Source organism: Patiria miniata, unplaced genomic scaffold (assembly GCF_015706575.1).
Source record: "Patiria miniata isolate m_02_andy unplaced genomic scaffold, ASM1570657v1 HiC_scaffold_10, whole genome shotgun sequence".
Classification (NCBI taxonomy): Eukaryota; Metazoa; Echinodermata; class Asteroidea; order Valvatida; family Asterinidae; genus Patiria; species Patiria miniata.
The window spans coordinates 18,286,584-18,292,437 of record NW_024037048.1 but is presented as its reverse complement, the minus strand read 5'-3'; the positions used below and the strand labels follow the sequence as shown (position 1 = coordinate 18,292,437).

General features: G+C 39.9%; 1 long non-coding RNA gene across 3 annotated transcripts; it reads right to left on the bottom strand.

Annotated features, from left to right (window-relative positions):
* Nucleotides 1-897: 897 nt before the first annotated feature.
* On the bottom strand, nt 898-5,161 carry LOC119739310. Of its 3 annotated transcripts, none has more exons than XR_005272562.1 (4): nt 4,881-5,161; nt 3,399-3,510; nt 2,280-2,424; nt 898-1,849 (listed from the first exon to the last, which is right to left on the bottom strand). It is a non-coding gene; the product is annotated as an uncharacterized LOC119739310 (long non-coding RNA). The 3 variants fall into 3 exon arrangements; XR_005272560.1 differs by lacking the exon at nt 4,881-5,161 and adding an exon at nt 4,430-4,468; XR_005272559.1 differs by lacking the exon at nt 4,881-5,161 and having other exon boundaries at nt 3,399-3,744.
* Nucleotides 5,162-5,854: the final 693 nt, after the last annotated feature.

Genomic DNA, 5,854 nt, shown 5'->3' with positions numbered 1-5,854 from the left:
CAAATGTTTAGTGTACAGTGAGTGAGTGTTGTACAGCATATTAAAGCAGCACAATCCAAAACCAAGCATGAATTTGCCATCAGTATAGCTAGACACTCTTTCCTCTTAATTTTCTGGGGGAAGCTGCTGACAATTAATTGGATCTATAGCTTAAACAAAACAATAACAAATAGGTTTTTGTTTGGCAATAAACGCATTCTTTATTTCACAACCAATCCATATCATTTTTAAAAAAAAGTTTCATTTACAGAAGTGAAACTTCACAACAGCCATATTTTACAAGTAAATAAAGTGCACATGTAATGCAGGCATGAACTCAACTAGTGAAATCAGGTTTGGCAAGTTATAAAACTATGAAAAGTCTGAAAAATTAAGTAGGGTAGTTGCAGTTGATTCAAGAAAGTGATTCAAAAATTCAACTTTATGAAAGGGCAAATGGATTTAAGCATACCCTCACACCTGAAGACAGTAAAGGTTTTTTTATATTTATTTATTATTAATATTTTGTTGGAGAAAGGAGCTTGCAGTTCAACTGCACTATGTCATAAGTGGTGGTGATGGCAATTTCAGGTTTCAAATTTTCGCTTCATTAAAATTTCACATACGTACGTGTACACGTACCTGGATGACCTGCCCCCCCAGATTTACAAAGCACTACATCGCTTCACAATTTGATGCAAACACAGTCCACTGTGAAGTTCTTTTCCAGTGTGAATGCATCATACATCGTCAATTTTGTTAAATATTTTAGAAAAGTTTTCACAAGTACAATCGACGACTCTTTGTTGACTTTTCGACGACTACTGTACTTTGAATAAATACATAACATGAAAATACATGAACATGTACATGTAGTCACCTTTTGTCCTTTGAATACACTACGACGTGTCGCACTTACAGCATATTTTGTAAAATGAATCACAGGATGCGTCATCCTAGGGATACAACGATGCATCGTAGGTTACAATAAGTTTCATGAAATCAGGTACAGATTGTCATCGTCACTACGAACGACACTCTCGCACCCGTGTGTGCGCTGTACGCGCGCGTGTTTACAGAACCGGGATATTTTGGGTTTTACGAACTGATATCCGCCACAGTGCGGCACTTTTAGAGCGCACCCCGTACATTTTTGTTTTCACGAACTGACACCCAAGCATGATGCGGCAATATCCGTGTACTTGTGCGATTATACATGTACAAATTTTTCATTAAAAAGCGATTTAATTGGTAAAATTAAGATCAGTGTCAGTTCGTGAAACCGAAAATGCATGGGTGCACTCTAAAAGTGTTGCACTGTGGGGGATGTCATTTTGTGAAACCCAAAATATCCCGAATCTGTAAATACTCAAGTGTGCGCAAGTGTCAGTTTGTGGTGACATTGACAAGATATATACCATCTGAAATGGCAATAAGGACAAAACAGAAACTGTCCTGATCAAAGATTACCTCCAGTTATCTCCGAAATTCCCAAACTATCTCAATTCTCTCAACCCCCCCCGGCAGTAAGATATTCATTATGAAATGTTTAAGTCAACTATGTTATTCAAGCATCTGGGACAGGGAGGCAGCGAACACACTACACCTACCACTCCCAATTCAGATCACACTAAAAGTATTTGTACATGTACTCCACACCATGGACTATTTAGAAAGGTTCAGAGTGGGGGTTGGGCTGTTTGAATGAACATGGCCATGTCATGGCATGGTCAGGAACTGATACGGAGTTCAATTGCAATGGGTGGGTAGTACAGATCAGATGCGGAGGAATCCAAAGCTCGTCCATTATACGAGGCCATGCATGTCGTTGCCATCTTCAATCCAGAAATAGGAAGAAACTCTTCAAAACCTGAAAGCACAACAAGAATATAACAAATGGAACAAAGTCAAAGGGATACTTTGAGATGCATGGTGACAGCAAATACACCAGTCCTTTTCTGGTGTTGACGTCAATTTGAACATGTGCACATTAGGTTAAATGTGACGTAAAAAAAATGAAAAGGACAGGTAAAAGGAAGCGTCTCAAAAGTCTCTGTTGAAAATTATTGCCAGGTTATTTTCAAGATTGTTGTCTGTGCCTTTGCTGGGATTTTTCTTGCATTGAATATGAGTGTTAAAAACTATAGAAGATAAGAAAGTTTCATATGTTATCCTTTTCTATAGGCACAGACATACATGTACAATGTACATGTAAACATGTACTTGTACATGATGTATGTACATGCATGTACATACATGCCATGATCAATTTCTAAGTAAAATAATATCAAGATGCTCACCGATGAAAATTGTCAAATTTTCTGAAGGTATCCTTCTTCAGGGCAGGGTACGTCATCTGCGTGTCATGGTGGAATGCCGTACACTCCGCATAAGAAGAACTGTAGGCAAACCTCCTCCACAGCGTCCGAGAGACAACCAATAGGTCTAGATGGCAAATTAAAGTACACATTCAAGTTCATGTACAGTAACGTGACGTTTGTGTTTGTACACAACAAGAACAAGAGCATGCATTACATGGGTTTCGAGTAAACTCCGTACCCAACCACCACAAGACTGTTACCGACTCGGTCCCTAACAGACGGGTCTGACCGTCTGAGACAGCATGGCCAACTCAGTTCCACTTCCAGGTCAACTTGGTCCCAGGTACAAATGTATAAAAGTCGGTCCAATGTCAACTAAGGGGGTAAGTCTCAAGTCATTTTAGTCCCAGGTCAAATTTGAAATTAATGGAAAAAATACTCTACAAAAAAAAAAGTACAATTATATGACTGAGTGAGGGCAAAAAAGAAATAGCATAATGTATTGACGGCCCTGGCAATGTAACCTACATGTAGGGCCTACATGTCAAATCCTTTGTTTACGCATTTAGAACATACATGTACAGTACACAGTTTCCTTGAGAAGTTTTCAAGAACAATGTCAGGCTCCTGCCTGCAAAGAATGACCTCCATTCCTCCATCATCATTCATGTTCCTGCATGATGCATGCCATTGCCAGCAAATCCTGACCACGCTGACTAAAATTTACATGAAATTTAAAAATCATAATGAAATTGGAGGATTCAGGACTGTTACTGTTAGGATTAAGGAATGCATTGTGATTATTTATTACGAATACGATTTTCTGGGTAATTGCAACTAGCAAGGCACACTGGGCAGAAATATTTCTTAGATGAAAGTCTTCTACATACACGAGTCGTTGCGTCGTCCAAAAGTGCGTGCTATGGGATAGCTCAAGGCGCCTACACTACGACTGTTTCATGTACGACATTACTGTAATAACTTCCTGTCATGGCGCGGCGTACGTACACAAAATCCTTGTGTCGCAGGCTAAAAACAAGGAAAAACTACAAAAACTACATCTTCTGAGCAGAGTAAATACATAATCTATAGGCTTACCTTTGAGATTTCCGTCTGAATCTCCGAAATCATGCCAAAACATGGCCACGAAGGTCCCCACTCGTCACGCCATGACACATGTACACTTCGTACGTTGCGACTTGACGAATTCCTGTTTTATTCACCATCAATATTGGCTAAAATCTCACGAAAGCATGTCGTCCCAAACCTTTCGTCCATATCAACGTGAACCTAGATAACTCATTTATTGATAGATTGACCAAGTAGGCTATGCGTCACAAAACTGCATTTTACTTTATAAATGATGTTTTCTCGAAGTGGAAATGACGGCACGAAAACGCTAAATCGTACTAGTCGGAGTAGCTTGGACCCTAGCCCCATAAATGTGGCCTATTTACTGGACTGCCTCCGTAAACATAGGCCACACATCCACATGTACAAAAATCGTGTCGACGGAGCCAAATTTTGATTTTCACATTTAGGCTTAGTTTGTAGGTTTTTTTTGCTTTAGAAGCATACTCACCCTCTTTACAGGCTAATCAGAAAGTGCTGCCTTTTTCAGATGTATATTTTTTGTGAAATTTCATGTTGAAATTTTGATACGCAAACGTGTAAAAATGAATCTGGAAATTTCACGAAAAATATACATCTGAAAAAGGCAGCACTTTCTGATTAGCCTGTAAAGAGGGTGAGTATGCTTCTAAAGCAAAAAAAACCTACAAACTAAGCCTAAATGTGAAAATCAAAATTTGGCTCCGTCGACACGATTTTTGTACATGTGGATGTGTGGCCTATGTTTACGGAGGCAGTCTAGTAAATAGGCCACATTTATGGGGCTACTTGGACCCAACTTATCGCCTTTTTTAACATTTGGACATGGTCTGGCGATAGTGGGGTCCAAGCTAATACCGCGACCTGGACAACATCATCCTGTCACTGTCCCAAAAACCAACATTTCCAACAAAAAACATCAGATTTCACCTTTAAAACGGCCTCCAAATTACTAGATATGCCACCTAAGGTACAAGTAGACATCGATAATTAAGATGGTTGTACTGAAGTTTACTTACGATCCGGAAAAAAAGTGAAATTTTCCGTTCATTTCGGAGAGCTCCCCTCGCGATCTTGAACACGTTAACCTCTACATGCCCAGCGTACATTCGATGGTCCCCGTATCCCGAGTGCGATTCCGTTACCGAGCGCGCGCGACGCATCGATTATGATAATGAGTAGACTGGATCACGTTTGTAAACACATGTGCATTTCAAACGATAATAGGGAGTCGGGAACTAGCGCAGCTTTTATGGCGGGTACCAGTTCAAGCTGGTTCCCGATTCCCTTTTACAGTTCGAAATGCACATGTACAGTGTATGTGTTTACAAACGTGACTCATTATGTTGTTTTTTGGGATGGGACAGTGACAGGATGATGTTGTCCAGGTCGCGGTATTAGCTTGGACCCCACTATCGCCAGACCATGTCCAAATAAGTTGGGTCCAAGTTACTCGGACTAAAATCGTACCAGGTCACAAGTCACACGCTGCATAAAAAACACACATTATCATAATTTGTGCACGCTAGATGGCAACTGTCAACCGTACATAACTTCATTGATGGTTTGTAAAGCCTTATTTGGTAATCTGTTGCATATTCATTTTAATAAACCAATCAATTTTTATATCTTTCGCGGGGTATTTAAATCCACCAACGAAACAAAGGGATCGCTAGCGCTGTGCGTAAGGTTTATTTACATCGCGCTAGGTTGTCACGTGGTATTACCACTAACTCCATCTCGCCAACAGAGGGCGTACTTTTTTATGCGTGAAACTGCCGGTGTAGCGTGAATATCCGACTCCATGAAATGTGGACTCATTGGTAGTACTGCGCACGCGTGAGTACGATACTATGCTATTTTTAGGATCGTTTCGTGAGAGTGACCTGTCACGTGCGAGGGATCAACCAATAATAGGGAAATAGGGGTCCGATTTTCATAGGAGTCGGATTTACGTGTGACACCGTGATGATGGTTATAGTCACTTCAATTTTCTCTTCTAAAAATATCCTCCAAGCCATGATGGTTTTCATTTCAATAATCCCTTCTTAAAATATCCTCCTAGCCGTGATGATAAGTCACCTCAATTATCCCGTTAAAAAAAACCCTCCTAGCCGTGGTGATTAGCCTCCTCAATCATCCCTTTTAAAAACAAATATCCTCCAAGCAATGATGGTTAGTCTCCTCAATGATCACATCTAAAAATTATCTTCCAAGCATTGATGGTTTGTCTGTTCAATAATCTCGTCTGAAAAATATTCTCCAAGCCGTGATTTTTTTTATTTCAATAAGCCCTTCTAAATAAAAATATCCTCCTAGCCATGATGAGAAGTCTCCTCAACTATTCCTTCTCAAAAATCTCCTTGTCTCCTCAAAAATCTTCCAAGCCGTGATGGATTGTGTGTTCAATAATCTCTTTTAAAAATATCCTCCTAGCCATGATG